General features: G+C 47.6%; 1 long non-coding RNA gene across 1 annotated transcript; it reads left to right on the top strand.

Annotated features, from left to right (window-relative positions):
* Positions 1–1,738: 1,738 nt before the first annotated feature.
* Positions 1,739–15,712, top strand: LOC144729980 (uncharacterized). The gene is made up of 3 exons (XR_013587773.1): positions 1,739–1,847; positions 14,091–14,176; positions 15,392–15,712. It is a non-coding gene; the product is annotated as an uncharacterized LOC144729980 (long non-coding RNA).
* Positions 15,713–20,623: the final 4,911 nt, after the last annotated feature.

Genomic DNA, 20,623 nt, shown 5'->3' with positions numbered 1-20,623 from the left:
CCTCACGGCAGGTGTTCGGCCTCACGGCAGGTGTTCGGCCTCACGGCAGGTGTTCGGCCTCACGGCAGGTGTTCGGCCTCACGGCAGGTGTTCGGCCTCACGGCAGGTGTTCGGCCTCACGGCAGGTGTTGGCAGAGGCGTAGCTAGGATATTTTGCGCCCGGGGACGAACTATAAAATTGGCGCCCCCCCCCCCCCCCCCCGTTTAATCACATTTTCCTATTACATCGAATAAGGAATAACAATATAAATTTTAATGAAACATTGTATTTAAAAAAGCAAATTTATAGAAAGTATATTACATGGCTCACTCAGTCACTTTCGTAGACTGGTTAACATATTCTACAAAAGATATATTTTCTTGATTTCACTGTCGCAAACTGGTCAATCACGTAATCAAAATCATTTTTTTCCAATGTTTCTCTTTCAACGCTAAGAAGAGCAAGATCGCTGAGACGATCTTATCCCATTGAAGCATGCAAATACGAAAACATAAGTTTCAATTTGCTGAACGACCGCTCACAGCTTGCAATTGAAACTGCTAATGTTAATAAAATTTGCAGTGAAATTCGGAAATATGTCGTCTCCATAAAACACAATAAAACCAAGAGGATCCAAAGGAGTTTCTGGTAGAACTTAATTCCTGTTACTGAGCAGCATTTTGCAATCTCCAATTTCTGTGAAAAGTTCGTGGCCATTGATGTCGATGTCATAGAAATTTCCAAAATCTGTGCAATTTCGACGAATTGCATCGACATCTGTGTCGGATAGAATAGTTTTGACGTCCAGCAGAAATCCAAATTTTGTGTTCAGATCTTTTAGTTGTAAAAACCGTGTTGACATCTCCAGTTAAAGTCGATAAAATATTCTCTTCATAACGCGCACAATTTCTTCTTCTGCTGAAAGTCCTGCATCTCTTGCCAGTTCTCCTGGCATCTTCCGACGTCACCTAATTCTTCTGTCCACATCGATCCCCCAGGCTGTGCATCTTGTTTTGGCGTTTTCTACAGCAACTTGGCTCAAATCATCACGAAGCTTGACAAATTCATGCTCCAAAGATTCAAGATCAGTTGCTGCTTCCTTGAAATTCATAGTAGGATCTTGTAAGCGTTTCTGAACACGATCAATTTTTCCAAGAATGACATTCCAGAAATATAATAAAATTATGAAGTTAAAATTTAATACGCATGCCTGTAACTGTTCTGCATCACTTCTGATTTGAGGCATCATAGTTACGTCCTCCGATCATTTGTCTAGCAGCCCTACTAGTTCATCCAGTCCTTCATAGATAGCTTTAACAGCTTCTGATCGTGCACTCCAGCGTGTTTCAGGCCGTCGTAGTTTCCACCACCAAAAAACAGGCCAGTGACTAAGGCTGAAAGACTGCGCCTGTCTGTTGTTTGGGACGTTCTTCCATCTAAGTTCTTATTAGGCGCGCGTACCAAAATGTAATTACATGACATGTAGGCTGTGTGTGGCGGGATATACAAACTTTTAGGTTGAGGTGTAGATTTGTGCAGTAGTTTCAGGCTGCCGCGCCCGCCGCAATAAGTTATAATGTAACATTGTAAGCCTAATTTTGGCGCGCCTTTACCTTGGCGCCCGGGGACATATGTACCCCCCTGCCCCCCCCCCTAGCTACGCCTCTGGGTGTGGGGGTGTGTGTACACAGGAATTTCCTGTTTAGAGGCTGAGTTTGGTCACGTGACCAGGAAGTTACGATTTAAGATTCCCTCAGCCACGCGGCAGGGTGTCAGCCATTACACAGAGTACAAAATGGTGGCACAAAGAGCGTCCCCATGAAGATATATGCAACTGTTCATTGTGGGACTTTAAGAAGCATTGTCTGTAAGTTCGTTTATGTTCTTATAAAACTGGGAATGCTGGTATAATGTTAGAATGACCGTTATAATGCTGTAAATGCCTTTATAATGCTGTTAAATTGTTATGATAAATGAGACCTAGTTAACAACGAAGCCTGCCACTCGCCTTATTGTGAATGTTACTTGTAATTAAATAAGTCGAGTCAGACTGTTACCCATGTAACCTTATTGCGATCTTGAGAGCAAGGATGACGAAATATCTCATCCACAGTTCAGTGTTATGTTTAGTGCTGTACATTTAGGCTGCAGCATGGTGATTACACGACGTGCCCTTACTTAACACAGCTTATTCTCTTGTATAGTTGTTCAGTACTAATGTGAGTGCCTGGTCCATCCAGGATCTATTGTTGAGTTCATGTTATCTAAGACAATGTTATAATGCTGTAGTGTTCATTCATTGTATTTGTAGTGCTCGAACCGACACGACAGCTTCTTGTCTTTCCTCGTTACTTTATTCCGCGTATGTTGCTCAACATGTCTTCCGTCAACATCGCTCAATGTTCCTCCCCTCACACCAACCCACAACTCTCCTCCCCGCTCGCTCGCCGCGTTCTGTTGGCCTCGCTCGCTTCCCTCTACTCCTTCATCGACTCTCCTCTCCGCTCTCTCTCTCCAGTTCGGCTGCTCTTTATCAGCTCCGCCGTCCCACTCCGTCGTAACCACATCAGCTCTCCTTCCACGCTCCAGCTGCTTCCTACTCTCCGTTGTCTCACTGTTACTCTACTCTTCTCCACTGCTACCCTACACTTCTCCACTGCTACCTTACACTTCTCCACTGCTACCCTACACTTCTCCACTGCTACCCTACACTTCTCCATGGCTACCCTACACTTCTCCACGACTACCCTACACTTCTCCACTGCTACCCTACGCTATACTCACTCTGCTGCTCCGTCTTTCCATCTGTTGTCTCCTCCCAGGCGCGAACTCCCGTCTCCTCCACAAACCCCTGACTTTATCTCCGAACCAATTAACCCCTAAATAATCAGGGCATCCCCCGCGACGCCACTCGCCCCCAGCCCCCGCTGCCACGTGGCATGTTTTTCCAGACACATTGGCGCCGTTCTCCGACAACAACCCCTCTCGGCCAATCAGCGCCATGCACCCTTAATTACCCCCTGCCACCTGCTACCACCCTTAGACATCACGCCACCTTAATTTGGACAAAAACAACGACCAGCCAATCAGCGCCGTGTCCTCATTTGCTCTCGCTGTCCGCCGCGTGCGCGCACACCGACCCCAGCGCGTGACGCGTATCTCAAGCACTACATCACCCCCCCCCCCCCCGCATGTTTAAAGAATTAGCCGTCCCGGCTAAGCATAACGCGTCACACGGCAACACACAACAACCCTTACACAATCCCCCCCCTTGACAACGCAACATAATTTCTATGCCACAAAATTGCATGAAAAGTAACTCTTCGGGAGCGGGTTCCCGCAGCCGGCCCATCACCCCGGCCCGGGTGAACAGGGGACAAGGGCGGGGGGCATCTCTCCGTGGGCGTGGGGCAGCGTCCTGCCCGAAACGTGCGCCTCTCCTCGTCGCACCGGCCGCTCCCCGGCGAGACCACATTCCGTTCCCATGCGTCCCGGGGCGGCCCCTGACTCAAAAATTTTGATCCTGCAGACACACGGGGGGTAAACTGCTGAGGTGCGTTCTCCCATCGCCGCACAGTACGATCGTTGGACACATCCAATACAGGCTGTTCCGGGATGGGAGATGACGCATCATAAGGCAACACATATTTCTTTAAACGCGACGGGTGCACATGCTACAATCGGCGACCGCACTGAATCCGTACACTCTGGTCCCTTCGAACCTCCACAATATTAACGGGATCCTGCCAGGGCCAATGGAATTTCAGTGATGTGCCCACTGGCACTATAGGACAATGCAACCAAGCCCTGTCTCCCACTTGCCATGGCTCCCACGGAGGCTGTGTACCGTGCAAGCGCTCATTAGCCGCCTGCCTCTGCTCCGTATTTTCCAGTGAGGCCTCCCTATCCTCTTTCAGACGGTCCAATGCCACCTGCATCGGGACAGTTACCGCTGAAAACTTTCCTTTAGTTTTTACCCCCAGCTTGACCAGGGCCGGGGCCTCGGTTCACGACCATACATCAAATAGAAGGGTGAATATCCTGTTGAGGCGTGTGGGGATAATCTATAAGTGGCTAGGGCCGCCGGAACATGTAGATCCCAATCTGTTTGAGCCGAATTAATCTGCTGGCACAACATAGACTTCAATGTCCTATGAAGACGCTCAACCATCCCATCGGTTTGCGGGTGGTACGGGGACGTCTGAATTTTCCTTGTACCCAACGCGTCACACACTTCCTTCAACAGGCGGGAATAATTTTTCTTACCCTGATCAGTAAGCAGGTGCTCCGGAGCACCCTTATCAAAAACGTAACCCTGCAGGAAGGCCCTCACGATCGATCCTGCCGATTGGTCCACTAGCGGCCATGCCATAGGCCACTGAGTGAGGTACTCAACCCCCACCATTAAATATTTGTGACCCTGCGGGGTAACAGGGAACGGTCCCAAAATATCCAGGGCGACAATTTCGTTTACCCGTGAAACACGTATCGATTGCAACGGTAATCGATATGGTTGCGCCTGCGCCTTCCACCGTGCGCACTCGTGACAGGCCTTAACGTACAAATGAACATCGTTCTGCAACCCCGGCCAGTAAAAATCGTTACTCAAAGTCAATGTGGTTTTCTTCTCACCCAAGTGCATCAAGCGCTCGTGCACGTTGTGAATAAGTTTTCCCCTCAAGCACAGTGGCACAACAATACAAAATTTCTGCAACACGACATCCCACCTCACTAGGAGGTCGTCTATGAGCCAAAGGAAGGCCCGATCCTCCGACTCTTTGGAACGGGAGGCCCAAAGCCTCATTCTGGTAAGCGAAGAATCGTTCACCTGTAAGCGTGCCCAACAATCCCTTGACAATCCAAGCAACCCGGGCCTGAATCAGCTGCAGCGGCCATGGCCGAAATGCCCTGCAGCGGTGGACCACAGCGCAGCTATCCTTCGGTATATCTATACGAGCCTGACGGCTGAGGCAATCGGGACAGAGCGTCTGCATTGACATGACGCGTCCCTTTACTGTGTTGGACCGTAAAGGAGTATCCCTGCAGGACCTCAAGCCACCGGGCCATTTGTCCTGAGGGTTGATCGATCCGCAAGGAGTACTGCAGCGCCGCGTGGTCAGTGCGGACCAAGAATTCCCTTCCGTACAAATACGGCTGATACAACTGCATGAAGTGTACAATCGCCAACAATTCCCTGCACGTTACACAATATCTCTGCTCCACCGGGGACAGCACATGGCTGCCGTATGCAATGACTCTTTCCACCCCCTCAATTTTCGGTGACAACACAGCGCCTATGCCCGTGTCGCTGGCATCAGTGTCAGAATAAACATGCGTCTGCTAAAGCGTCCCGAAGCGTTTCAAACGAACGCTGTTCCTCGTCACCCCATAGGAACGTTTTACTCTTAGCGGTCAGTGTATGCAGAGGCCTCACAATCGTGGCAAGATCCTTAACAAATCGACAGTAATACGACACAAATCCCACGAAGCTACGCACCTCCGACACTGTTTTCGGCACTGGCCACGTGCTTACACAACTCGTTTTTTTCGGATCAGTGGCGACTTTCGCCTCGCTGACAACATGACCCAAATACTTGACAGACGTTCTCAACAAATGCCATTTTTGGGGTTTAAATTTCAAATTAGTGTCTCATGCCCGGCCAAACACAGCTCGTAGTCGTTGCAAGTGCCCTTCAAAATCCTTACTGAACACAATGACGTCGTCAAGGTATATGAAACATGACTCCCACTGCAATCCGGACAGCACGAGTTCCATTAATCGTTGATAGGTGGCTGGCGTGGAGTGCAGCCCCATCGGAAGCACGTTAAAATGGAACAACCCCTGTGGCATACGGAATGCCGTCTTTGGTTTAGATTTCTCGTCCAATGGCAATTGCCAAAAGCCCGTTAAGAGGTCAATAGTTGAAAAAAAATTCGCGCCGGACAAGGCGTCCAACGAGTCATCAAGGCGCGGGAGCGGGTATGCATCCGCCACCAAAATCTTATTTAGTTTACGATAATCGACACAAAATCGCAGAGAACCATCTCGTTTCTTAACCAATACAATTGGAGCCCCCCACGGGCTGGAAGAAGGAGAGACGATATTTTGTTGCAAAATTTCGTCCACCGTTTTCCGAATGCAATCCTTCTCCAGTGGGCTCACACGATGAGAATTTAAGCAAATCGGAGGTGCATCACTAGTGTCAATGTGATGCCTCAACAGGGACGTGCGACCGACATCATATTTCCCCAAGCTAAAAACGTCCTTAAATTCCCAAAGCAGACAACGAAGATGCGACCGCTGCTCGGGTTTCAATTCATCATTACAATGGTACAAATCCCGAAGCCAGCCCGGTTCCTCATCATCCCGTGGCAGCGCATTTCCTTCCCCTGCTGCCAAGCACGCCTCCCCATCTGAGTTCCGCGCCGCCGACGCGTGCGCTAATGTAGTCCCTTCCTGAATAACAACCGACTTGTGCCCCGTATTAAGAACCTGAATAAATGGTTCGCAATTTGCCAGCACCATCGTAAAAGCTCCGTCCAAGGAGGGCATCCGTGCCACGGTGTTGGACGGTGTCAACAAAATACCTTCCCCCAGGTTATCCAATGGCAGGCCTTTTTTCAAGCGTAATGGCACAAGCATCTGCGTCGCAGGTGGAACGCGCACCATGTGAATAACCACCGCCTGCACCACAGCGTTAACATGAGCAAATTTAGATGGAGTTTCCAGAAATTGAAGGCACTTCCCCGATGGCAATTCCAAACGTCCCCTCTCAATTGAGATCTTAATGGGCATCTTTTGCAAAAAATCTGTGCCCAACAAACATGGCACAGCCAAAACAGTCGAAACCAAAATGTATCCCGTTACACACACCTCTCCAACTTTAATCGTTGCAAGCACGCGACCCAAAATTCCCAAACTGCCCCCATTTGCCGCTGGTTCCCAAGCCTGGGACGAGGTTGGCAATTACCAAAAAGTTTGCAAGGAAATGAGGGTAGCCGAAGCCCCTGTATCGACAATAACTCTAACCTGTACCCCTTGAACAAGTGCCATCACATCCGACGAACCCAGCGCAGCTCCCAAAACACGATGAGCCAACGCACCCCATACAGCATTTCCGTGTGAATCATACGAAGGGGGATTTACAGTGTGTGGTATCGCGGATGGGTGAGGTGAAGGATACGACTGTGTATTAAATGTGTCACGACTTGCCTGTTGGTCCTGGAATGGGGAGAATCCGCGGTTTTAGTCTCCCGACGTCCTCGGGAAGACGTCTCTCCATCTCCAGCAGTCCCGTGTGAAGTGTCCTCGACGCCCGCACTCGTAGCATGTAAGCAGAGCGCCACGTCCGTATGTCCCGGGGTGGCGAGGCAGGCGCGCGAGCGGCCGTGCGGCCGCTGCTGCCAGCGACCCCGGTTCCTCCAACTCCGACGGGCCCCCGGCCGCTGCGGCGCATACCACCAGAGGCTGTGCCGTCACCGCCGCTAGTTCGTCGCGAAGATCCAGGTTGGCTTGGAAGTGCCTGGCGATCTGCAAAGACGACCCGTCGTCGTCGCTGTTGCTGGGAAGTGAAAGGACGACCCGTAGCTCCTTCGCTATCAGCAACAGCTTCTCCTTGGCCAAGGAGTCAAGGGCGGCATGGTCCATCGCCGGGTAAGCTGCTTGGCTGAGGGTCAACAGCGCACTGCGGTACGCGAGGGGAGATTCCGTCTCTGCCCGCTGTCTCAACTGAAACTTGCGCTTGGCGACCGATCGCGGCTCGTAAATGTCCTGCATTGCCCCGAATGTCTCCGTGAATGACTAGCGAACTTCCACAGAGAAGCCGTAGAACGCTGCCAGCGCATCGTCGTCCAGGGCCGTCGGCAGGGCCTGTAACGCATCACCTTCCATCCACCCGAGCGACTCGTATGCTGCCCAAAACCGTCGTGTAAATGCCGTCCAGTCGCCAACTTTCGCATCAAAACGTTCCATGTGCAGCCGGCGTCAGAGTCGGCGACCCCGGTGCCTCATCGGCGTCCAACTCCGCTCCTGGCATATCGGGAGACACAGCAGCGCCGCCGGCCTCCGCAGGTGTGGCAAGCTCGTGCGGCAGTTGATCCGATCCCGTTGGCGCCTTCCGAATGTGGACCGATCAACTTCAAGGACAGTGCACATTATCAGAGTTATGTCTTTTGTTTGTATTATGACTGCAGGTATTGCGGTCTATGCAAACATGACTCCTTGTAAAAAGGTGTCAGTTTTGTTGCCAGATAGAAGGGTAAAAAAACAATTATCATATTTTTACTGGCAAATGAGGTTCCCATAGTGTAGATGCTTGCCCCGAGCTCTCATACTCTGATGGTGCATTGTCTTTGAGTTGTGCGCCTTTTGGCGTCATCTGGTCCAACCCATGTGAGACTAGGCTCTAAGGAAAGCTGTCTCGGGTGTGGACCAATCAACTTCAAGGACAGTGCACATTATCAGAGTTATATCTTTTGTTTGTATTATGACTGCAGGTATTGCGGTCTATGCAAACATGACTCCTTGTAAAAAGGTGTCAGTTTTGTTGCCAGATAGAAGGGTAAAAAACCAATTATCATATTTTTACTGGCAAATGAGGTTCCCATAGTGTAGATGCTTGCCCCGAGCTCTCATACTCTGATGGTGCATTGTCTTTGAGTTGTGCGCCTTTTGGCGTCATCTGGTCCAACCCATGTGAGACTAGGCTCTAAGGAAAGCTGTCTCGGGTGTGGACCAATCAACTTCAAGGACAGTGCACATTATCAGAGTTATGTCTTTTGTTTGTATTATGACTGCAGGTATTGCGGTCTATGCAAACATGACTCCTTGTAAAAAGGTGTCAGTTTTGTTGCCAGATAAAAGGGTAAAAAACCAATTATCATATTTTTACTGGCAAATGAGGTTCCCATAGTGTAGATGCTTGCCCCGAGCTCTCATACTCTGATGGTGCATTGTCTTTGAGTTGTGCGCCTTTTGGCGTCATCTGGTCCAACCCATGTGAGACTAGGCTCTAAGGAAAGCTGTCTCGGGTGTGGACCAATCAACTTCAAGGACAGTGCACATTATCAGAGTTATGTCTTTTGTTTGTATTATGACTGCAGGTAGTGCGGTCTATGCAAACATGACTCCTTGTAAAAAGGTGTCAGTTTTGTTGCCAGATAGAAGGGTAAAAAACCAATTATCATATTTTTACTGGCAAATGAGGTTCCCATAGTGTAGATGCTTGCCCCGAGCTCTCATACTCTGATGATGCATTGTCTTTGAGTTGTGCGCCTTTTGGCGTCATCTGGTCCAACCCATGTGAGACTAGGCTCTAAGGAAAGCTGTCTCGTCTCGGGTGTGGACCAATCAACTTCAAGGACAGTGCACATTATCAGAGTTATGTCTTTTGTTTGTATTATGACTGCAGGTATTGCGGTCTATGCAAACATGACTCCTTGTTAAAGGTGTCAGTAAAAAAACAATTATCAGGTTAAATTTCCCACACTAAAACAGCCACTCGCTTGCCGAGCTCGACGTTGCTGCTCTGCGGTCTCCCAACACGTTCCTTCGGAGTGGGCAGGTAGGAACTTGGTTGGACAGCGCATTTGTGCGATCCGTGTCACGCGGGGCAAGCTACGTGGGGCGGCGCGTCACGTGGTGCTGAGCCCGTCCGAAGCGCTCTATAAAATACAAATCGAGGGCGTGGCTATGCACGACAGACAGACAGACAAATAATCCATGGTGGGCAGTGTGGGACTGTTGTTCCTACCTGTATTAACATGCTAATCTCTCACAGTAACATAGCCACCTCCACACACACGTGGAGGCCGCTCTCCGATCTTACATTAACATGCTAATCTCTCACATTAATATCACCAGCCCCGCCCACTTCGTTAATAACCCTTGGGCTACACCCATTTTAAACCTTTAAAACAGTCTGCCTCAGCAGCTGTCCCCCTCTTTTTTTCTTCCTGATGACGAACGCTTGTGTTGCGATCGAAACATGGTAGTTTTTAGTTATTTTTTGTTATTCTCTTTGAACTATCTACGTGACTTTACCAAAAGACCCAAGAATATGAATTCCTGCAGTCACGAAAGCTTTAAGTCAAGATCGAATCAATCAACTTTTGAATTTACTTCTACTGGAGACCACCACGTATTCCATCAACATTGAACTTTGTACATTAGGAAAACAGTCAGACCAACTAACTTGGAGTGGCTTGGCCTAAAAACCTTTGTCCGAGATGTTGTGAGTGGCGGTCCGAGCATTAACTGAGAGAAAGAGTGACCCATAAACACCACGTCTCCCACATTCTGCTTGTCTCTCTGTCGCTAATACAGGGACCCTTAGTCCAACGTTACCTTTGTTCCCTGACATATCGTGTACCCATTTACATTCGTGTGGCTGCGATAGCAACTATGCATAATCCTGCATAATGCACGGGCATAAGTAGTACTAATCACATACCTGCATTTCCCATATCCCCTCCCTTTGATGCTGCTATTCCTGCATAATGCACGGGCATAAGTGGTACTGGTCGCATACCTGCATTTCCCATGGGTATTCTAGATTCCTCTTGATATGCGAATTCCTTTGTCGGGGCGCTCTTCTCCTTCCAACCCAGCTTAAATATACGCTGCCAAGCCTGGTGGTGTTCATTCAGACGCTGTCTTTCTGACAGACCTGTTCTTCACCTGAAGACGGCTGCTTGCGTTGTGGCCGAAACGTCTTGAGAATTATTTTATTATGTTTTATTTTTATTATTTTATTACTTCCCTTCTACGTGACTTTACCGAAAGAACCAAGAAGATATGGGTGTGCACTTATGTTGATATGCTTACCGCTTCACCCCCCTAGGGCGCCTGCCCCACCCACATCGCCAAATAACGTGCAGGGCTCAGCATATGGCTCCACACTAAAAGGTATAATCTTTACATCGCTGTCATATTTGTCATTCTAACCACGGTAATAATGTTGGCATAGTGGCAAAGTGGTTATCGCACACCATGAGTGACGTGTGATATATCCAAACACGTACTGGGCCACCCCCCATCTGCACACCACTCCCCAAATGGTTGAATGAAAAATCGAATGTTAATGTCACACGTTCCCAAATTGCGGGTGTGGTTTTTTTGTTATTACATTGTTTTATGATTGATGGGCAACAATTTGACAATCACAGCAACTGCACAACACTGAAATTTCAAATATATTAAGCCACAAGCAAGTCAAACACTTTGTACATGGATCACGGTATTGTGGAGGAGCGCGATTCCACAATGAGCGTCACCCAGTTGCACTGGAACACATTGTGAACATAGGATCAAATAATGGACAGCTTTTGCCACTCTCGCAGCTAGAGAACATTCTACATGAACCAGTGGTGTGCACAACTTGTACGTGTTTTTGATTGCAGTGCGATGTTTGTGCACGCTGTACTGGATGTCTTGACGCAGTTCTTTGTAAATGTATTTATTGAGATTATTTTGGTGCTATAAATGTAAAAATTACGTGTTGCAATCGAAACGTCGTATGCTAGTATTTAATTTATTATTTTATCTTTATGCGTGACTTTACCGAAAGAACCAAAGAGTAATTCCTGCAGTCACGAAAGCTCCAAATTAAGATTGAACCACTTCTACGGGGAAGTTTTAAGTTTGTCTTTTTCTCTTTCTCTGGGTTTTTTGTTGTCTCTCTCTTGCTGTGTATCGATCTTCGTGTTTGTGTCTTTCAAATTTCACACTTAACTTCTAATTTAGCAATTTTTGGAAGAACGTAATCAACCAGGCTATGCGTTAATTGTGTGTTGACCGACCCTCTGTGTTGCATTGCATTACCTTTCGAAATTTTGCTAGGTTTATTTGATTTAGTGTACTTTCTCTGTCTCCACTCGTTTTGTCGTTCTTATGTTCTGCTCTCTCTGTGTGTCTCGCCTGTTGTCCCTCTCCCTCTCTGCCTTTGTCTGTTCCTCGTGTTTGTGTCTTGTCTCTCTTTAAAATTTCACACTTAAATTCTAACTTAGCAATCTTTGAAAAAACGTATTCAACCAGGCTATGCGTTAATCGTGTGTTGACCGACTCTGTGTTGCATTACATTACATTTCGATATTTTGCTAGGTTATTTAATTTAGTGTGTCTCTCTCCTTGTCTCCTAATTTTCAAGTTTTCGCACCGTACCACTCGTCGTGCTACTCATTGACATGCTAATTTCTCTAACCCCTCCCTCTCTCTCCGCCCCCGCCCCCTCTCTCTATTTAAGGCCACGACACAAAGGCGTTGTTTTCTCTGTGTGCCTATGTTTGTTCTCTCTCTATGTATCTCTGTGATATCTGTCTGCTTATATGTCGGTCTATATGTTTCTGGTTATGTGTTTTATCTCTCTCTCAAATTTAGCATTTCCAGGAAGAACGTAATCAACCAGGTAGGGTGTTGACTGTTATGTTATCCGACTCTCTGTTGTATTACATTCTATTTCTAAGTATACTAGATTTGTGTTTCTATTTCATTTATACCTGATGATGATTGCTTGTGTTGCAATCGAAACGTCGTATGCTAGTATTTAATTTATTATTTTATCTTTATACGTGACTTTACCGAAAGAACCAAAGAGTAGTTACTAAACTTCCCTGTGGCTTCTGTGGGCCTGATTGGCACTTCAATCGCTTCCTCCTCCGTCCTCATTTAAGGCACTAACTCCCCTAACTGGCACCGAGCTGAGCGGGAACTTCACCGGGTTCTCGAGTAGGCACCCCCCTTCAGCGGCGTTTCATCGATTATCCCACTACACCTCGGGGGGGGGGGCTGGACAGCAGAACCAGTGTCCTGGAACTACCCCCTCGATCCGCCACTCAACTCAGCCTTGCCTCTCTCCTGCCTGTTTGGCTCTGCCATTGCTCGTTCCTCTTCAGCCAGATCCAACGGGATGCCGCGTCTGAGGGGGGGGGGGGAATAAAGGTCTTCGGGCAAATTGAACAGGGGGAAGAAGCTGACAGCACGGGCGGCTGGGGGAAGGGAGTTTCAGACGATTTGGGTAGCAGAGGAAAATTAGGCGACCTCCCACCGAGCGAAGCTTGGCTGGAAGCTTTGACAGAATGCCTTGATTGCTGGAGCAGAGTGTGCTTAGAGGGGAGGAGAGTGAGCTGAGAGGGGAGTGGTGAGAGGTGAACAGAAGGAAGGAATCAGTCCATGAAAGATCTTGGAGACAGTGCGTGGGATCTTTAAAAGGATACAGGATTGGATTGGGAGACAGTGGAGAGATTGACCTATTGGGGGTGGTGATACGTTCACGTTTAGAGATGCAGGTGAGAAGTCTGGCAGTGACATTTGTGATTATCTGGAGTTTAGAGATGTGGCAACTGGGGAGGTGATAAAGGATCAATTTGACTGCGTTGAGTTGGGATGCGATGAAGTCACGGATGAGTAACTCAGCTGTCACTGGAAAAAGGAAATGGAAAATACGGGAGTTCAGGAGATCGAGCGAGATGTGAGGTCTGGCAGAGTTGAGATAAGTGGGAAGAGGACGAGAGGCTAGGATTAATGACAACAGCAAACGTTATGGTTTTTGAGTGTCCGCATGTAAGGATATGGTGATGTAACACCCTCACTGCACTATGGGATCAATGCAAGTTTATTGGTGTTTGGATTTTAGATGAGACATCGCCATGCCTGAGACCTCTCATTTGAAAAGGACAAAACGCGTGACTATTCTGTTGTAATGTTGTACTGTACAAGAAGTTAATGTGGATGCTTACGTGCAGAGATATAAAAGTTATGATTCTATTGAAAGCGGGCATGGTTATGTACCTCAGTGTTAATCGCCTGAAGCATGAGTCGGCAACCTGCGGCTCATGAGCCGCATGCGGCTCTTTAAGGACGTCTTCGTGACCGTTATTTATTAAGGACCCATCGTCTCGTTTTCACCAACACTGCATTGAAATAATGAGGGTGTTTATTTTTTACCGAATTCAATAAAAAATGGCGCATCTTGTTAATCTGGTTGCTGACCCCTGGCCTAAAGCAATGCACATATTTACACGGACGACAGAAGGGATGTATTTAGTGAGGGTGTTAGTCATTTTCGTCGGCCTGTTCTGTGGTGGTGACTACGATTGTCCGTCTGATCCATAGCGTCGCAACATCCAAGGCATTGTTCGTGATCGCGTGGCTGTCGAACACGAAGAACAAGGAAGGGGTCGTCGGGGTGTTGTCTACAGGTAGAGACGTCAACTTGGACTCTTGACGCATACGTAACACGCACTCAAGTGCTCACAGCGACACACACACGTCTGTGTGTGTTGAAAGTAGTGTTTTTGCTGTATTTCGTTTTGGTGTTAAGTAAATAGTGCACAATACTGAAATACTGTCATTTTCGTCAGTGTCCAATCTGTCACCAATAAAATAAAGAGTTACTCTGCATCGCCACAGATTCTCGCAGTGAATTTAACGTCCCCCGTACGTGTCATCGAATGACCGTCAAGCATATGACAGCACTCAGGATACTAGAATTCTGAAGTCTGAAAGATACACTTATACGTGTATCGATTCAGCCCAAAAAAAATATTATCGACAGTGAGATAAAATAATAATATTCAAAACATACCAAAGAAAGAAGATAATGAGAGCTATATCTGCCGTTCTCTGCAAATTCGCTAAAACAACACTGAACCGCCTAAATTTCGATTTAAAGCTTTCGTGGCTGCAGGGATTCATCTTCTTGGTTCTTTCGGTAAAGTCACGTAGAAGGGAAATAATAAAAAAATAAAAATAAAACATAATAAAATACAATTCTCACGACGTTTCGGACGGCTGCTTGCGTTGTAGCCGAAACGTCGTGAGAATTGTATTTTATTATGTTATATATTTTTATTTCATTATTTCCCTTCTACGTGACTTCATCGAAAGAACCAAGAAGACTGAACCGCCTCATCATTGAAATGCCGATCATTCCAGTGGCTTCGTTGTAGAGTGTGCAGGCGGTGCACCTTGCACCGGTGCCCAACCAACGCAGGAGGGGGCGCAAACGCTGGTCGATGAAGAGGGCATTTAAACAGTGGGGGGGCCCCATTTGCTGCAGGGGTCCATGCTGACCACGCCACACCACTGCTTTGCCCCCCCCACCAAGGTCATGGTCACCGTGGGCGGCCACAGTAGTTTTTTTTAGACACGGCTAAGAAACACCCACAACATTCGATCAAAATCGTGGTATTTTTGAGTCTCGTGCGCTATTCCCCCCCCTTCAAAATGGTGACACAATACTGACAACTGAACCTTTTTAAGTACACAGTAGCACACGAACAGTAAGGCTCAGTTCTGTTAATAGCCAGTATTTGTGTAGACTTGGTGTAATTGTGGTTACAGTAGAACCCCCCCTTTATCTGCCTCCCCACTCACTCGTGCATTTTCTGTGTTTGCTGTTGCTCGTTCTCTAGACGGAGCGAAGGAGCGACCACCACTTGCTGCCAGGAGCATCCCGTGCCCGGAACTCAGCTAACCTGCAACGCAGATACATAATGGCTATAAGGACGAGTAAACGTTCGTCAACGCTTATTGTGCCCTTTGTTTGGCATTGTCGTGCTACCCGCAGCCATATCCGGCTTTAACTCACGTACATGGATGAATTCTGATTTGGCCTTCAATTCCCATTCTCTCTCTGGCTTGTCCAAACATGCACTGTTGTGCACTCTTTAGTGTCCGCGTCTATGTCTATAGCTCTGTGACTCGCAGATGGCAGAGGTGGTGGTAGCTGAGCTCGTCTGACCATTTTTGTTTTGCGCACTCTCATAGCTCAGATCAGAACCTTCCAACGTGTTTATTTGTACTACTGTTGGTTCTCGAGTCATAATTAGTATGCCAAACATCGTTAATTTTGTACACGTTGGTTTTCACGACCAATGTTACGATTCATAATTCGTTAAGTTTGGCTATCTTCAGGAGTCCGTGATATCACAGCCGGTCCTGGTCGTTCCCTAAGTCAATGGAGCCTTAACAGAGTACCTTGTGTGGTGTGTAAACATCAGCAAAAGGGAAGATCAAATTGGCCAGGCGTGGTGCCAGCCACAGGACCTTGTGTGAACTGTGCGTGGCATTAAGAGATGCTCACTCATGGCATGTTGATCCGACCACTCTGTGTTGACTGTCAACAGGTGAATTAAAGAGAGCGTTTGACGAAACCTATCAGCAGACCTGCAGGGCCTTCATACAGTGGGAGAGGAAGAGGGAGGAGACAATTTCACATTTCCGAAGAATTGCGGACGCGTTGGACAAGACGCAGCGGGATGTTGATAGCGCCGGGTCGATGGGAGTTGGCGCCGGGTTGGTGGGAGCTGGCGCCATGGCCACTGGTGCTCTCGCGGCAGTTGGATGTCTTTTCGCCTCCCCGGTTATTCTTGGTTTGTCTGCACTGACGGCTGGTGGAATGGCATTGGGTTTGATTGGTAGTCAGGTCGCTACAGATAGCATACCTAATTCTAGCATACCCTACAAACAGTATGCTCCAGCTAGCATACTCTCCAAGGAGTTTATTGAAAACAATAGCTTTGATAAAGTCGATAGAACCCTTGAAGCAGAGGGAAACAGTCTGGATAATCTAAAGCAGTGTCTCAATGAGTTGATCAAAATTTGCGACCAGCTTGAAATAAAACGGCCTCGTAATCGGAGGGTCGTTGCCTTAAGGGAAGCGCAAAATAAGCTTCAAGACGATCTTAAGGTCAGCACAGTGCAGGCAAGACGATGGGCCACCTCAGAAGATGGCATTATTGATGGGGGAAAAGCGAAAAAGCTTGGTTCTGCCTCAAACACGAAGAAACTTCGTCCTGCCAAGAGCATGGAACTATTGTCCAATACTTTCCTTGTCCCAGTTTTTAGCGCTGTCAGCATAGGCATCAGCAAAGCATTTGTGATCTATCTAATTGATAGTATAAGGAACGGAAGCGAGTCAGAAACGTCGCAGAGACTAAGAGAGAGAGCAGCTGACTTTGAGTTCCATTTGGAGGCATTTAGAAATTTGATCACTAATTTTGATGCGAAAAATAAGAGAGCAGACGGTAGGTTGCGTCGGATGTGGAGACGAGTATTCAAAAAATAATCATTGGCTTCCTGCAATTTCGAAACTTTTATCTAACTTCAAATATGGCGTCGTGACAAACGATAATAACACCGCATGGTGCCATTACCAGGCACGTTTTATAACAGTATCTTTATATTTTTTTAGTTAGCTGCACTTTCACTCTGGTGGGATATCAATTATTAATGTATTGCTAAGGCATGTACTCAGAGTTGACCAGGACCGTATACCAACAATTGCCCTAAGATGGACACCAACGGGCAAAATTATATATGGGAGACCAGAGACCATGTGGTGCAAGACCGTGAAGGACGAGCTGGTGGCAACGATCGACCTCTCTTGGGGCGAGGCCCAACATGTTGCCAAGGACAAGAAGATAGTGGAGGGAAATCATTGCGGCCTTATGTCCCATAGATAATTAATTGAATTAACTAAGGCAGAATAATAGCGTATTCGCCCGGAAGGAGAAGAGTTTTAAATGTAATCCTACTTACAAGAAATGGTTCAAGGTGTGTCATAGTTTTTTTGAATCGTATATCCTTCAAGCTACTTAAGACCGCATGGAGTGGAGGGAATGCACAATTGTACCCCTTCACACGTCACGACAAGTATAAGCCTTTTCCACTGTAACATCTGAACCGTGCCAGCGCGGGGCCCTCATGGGACAGCTGGTTTTCCACTGGCTATTCTCCATGCCGCACCGTAAGGAAACCATAAAACGAGACGTATTAATCTGGCTCAGAGCCAAGCTTGACCAAGGGTGGGACTAATATACATTAGCTGTACAGACATCACGTTGTGTTTCATGTCATTCAGTGCAGCTCAAGAACAGCGTCCCTGCGTTACCTACATACATCTCAATGGGTTAATTGCGTATGATGTCAGTGACACACCGACATTGTACTCACCGCAGAGAATTATAACGACACCACCGCACTCTGTGATAGCTGGTGCCAAACTATGCCAGACGCCCTCCCGCATAGCCTTGTGGGAGCCTCGGTACTGACAAAGTTATTTTATTTTTTCTTCCGGTTCTGTTTTGATGACGTACGGAATCAAAAGAAAAACCGATGACGTACAGGACGGGAATACGTTAATCTGTCTTGGATCCAAGAAGAGATCGGTCTAATAATGATAGCTGTACTAACTGAAATCATCTTGCATGTGATGTCAGTCAGTACAGCTCCAACACAGCGTCCCCGCTTCACCTTCATACATCTGAATTGCTTAATTGCTTGTGATGTCAGTGACACGCTGAAGTCACGACTCAGCTTCTACAGTGGAAAAACAACTAGGTGTCTCCAGAGTTGCGTTGGGCTGGTATATCACGGCTTCTGCACAGCGCTGTACTGCAGTGGAAAAGATGTACGTGTGTCTCAAATTGACACCCCGATGATAAAAATTGGTCAAGGGAGAATTAGGGGTATAACGATACGTCAATAAATTACTTCTTAATACAGACAATCAACCACGTTGAACGATGGGTTCATGTGACCCTCTCTCTGTTTTTAGAACAAGTGGCAGTTTAACGTGTTGGATGGGGGAGGGGCTGTAAGGAATGCCGAGAGGCGTGACCTATTAATAAATTGCAGCACCCAGCAAATCTGACGACTTTGCTGGTTGAAATTCAAACTTTCCCATTGGTTGGCTGCCACACGTGACGCTCCAAAGAGTCGGGTATAAGCTCTGCTCGCGTCGAGTGGCTTGGTCGCTGAGAGTACACCTGATTAGTGGGACACGAAGGACTTTAATCGATTTTGCGGAGAGGATTCAATTGGGATGCAAATCAAGGGTCGATTGGATATCCACTGGGGGAAATGAATGGAATTTGTGCGAAAGGGGTGGGTCTGGGAGAAGAGTGAAGGGCAGGAAAAGGGGATAAAAAGCGTCTCGGGGTACCTGTTCATGGGCACAGTACAGCATATATCGCTTTATCTTAGTTTGCTTTATAATGAGTCATGCTGCTGCATTGGATTCATATTCTTTAACTGATGGGTAAATGAATAATGTTAGCTTTTACCTAATCCGCTAGGGCAGTCGCCATTGCAAGTTATTGTTACTAGAGTTAATGTTACACGTGTTCATACTGTTTAATGTTGACATTTGGTTATGTATATGTTATTTAGTCATAATAGATGGTATCCTTGCATGTCTGGTGGATGTGTATGTGTGGATGGTGTGGACGTAGAGGCCGAGTGTCATATTTCGTGGTTACAGATTTGGAGCTGAAGAATAAAACAGAACCAACCTGGAAGAATTCTCCTTGTTCATCGTTGCGTGCATGCCGACAACGAGGGTCCACTGGCAAGGCCATCGTTAAAACAAATAAATGGTGCAGTGACCGAACTGGACGTACGCTCTAGATTTCGGAAGTGCGACACACGCATGCCTGGGTCTGAGTAGGAAAGTCGCAGTAAACCTGTCCAGACAACACGGTTCAGAGGGTGTTCTGCCTCACGGCAGGTGTCCTGCCTCACGGCAGGTGTGCGGGATCATCGGACCTGTCCGACTCAGAGCGTGAGAGGCTTCGAATCCTCCTGCGCGAGTTTTCCGACGTTTTTAGTCAACACAAATACGATCTTGGTTGTACTAAACTGCTGCGACACCATATTGACACGGGTGACAGCGTGCCATTCCGCCAAAATCCTTTTCGGTTGAGTCCCGCCGAAAAGGATCATGTCAAATCGGCCGTAGACGACATGCTAGCTGCGGATATTATATCCCCTTCTACTAGCCCTTGGGGTGCGCCGATCGTCTTAGTTAAAAAACACGACGGCTCATTGCGGTTTTGTGTCGATTTTCGTCGGCTGAACAAGATTTCTGTAGCCGACGCATACCCGCTTCCTCGGATGGATGAATCGCTTGATGCCCTGGCGGGGGCGCGGTTCTTCTCCACATTGGATTTACTTTCAGGGTTCTGGTAGCACCCTCTGGATGTTGAATCTAAACCTAAAACTGCTTTCCGTACGCCGCACGGCCTTTTCCAATTTAACCGCTTGCCGATGGGGCTCCACTCAGCGCCGGCAACTGTTCAGCGATTAATGGAATTGGTCTTGGCTGGCTTGCAATGGGATTCATGTTTGATTTACTTAGACGATGTCATTGTCTTTAGTAAAACATTCGATGAACACCCCCAGAGGTTGCGTGCAGTTTTCCTCAAAATGCAGGCTGCTAATTTGAAATTCAAACCCCAGAAGTGTCATTTGCTCCGCGAATCGGTGCGGTATTTGGGTCACATTGTCGGACGCTCAGGTATTGCCACAGATCCCGCCAAAACACAATGTGTCAGCTCCTGGCCGACTCCCACCTCGGTGGGGGAGGTCAGGAGTTTCGTTGGATATGCGTCATATTACCGACGGTTTGTCACTGATTTCGCAACAATTGCGAATCCCTTACATGTCTTAACATCGAAGGGGGTCAAGTTTCACTGGGGACAGGAGGAGGAGGCTGCTTTTCACTCCCTCCAGGACGCTCTAGTGGGGGCTCCGCCATTGAGTTATCCTGACTTTACAATACCCTTCTTGCTCGATACGGACGCAAGCAACACGGGCATTGGGGGCGTGCTTTCGCAGGTTGTTGGGGGCGTAGAGCATGTGGT

This window comes from Lampetra planeri, chromosome 34, assembly GCF_965212315.1.
Source record: "Lampetra planeri chromosome 34, kcLamPlan1.2.h2, whole genome shotgun sequence".
Lineage (NCBI taxonomy): Eukaryota > Metazoa > Chordata > Hyperoartia > Petromyzontiformes > Petromyzontidae > Lampetra > Lampetra planeri.
Note: the sequence above shows the minus strand (reverse complement) of the source record. Positions and strands in the feature narration are given on the sequence as shown.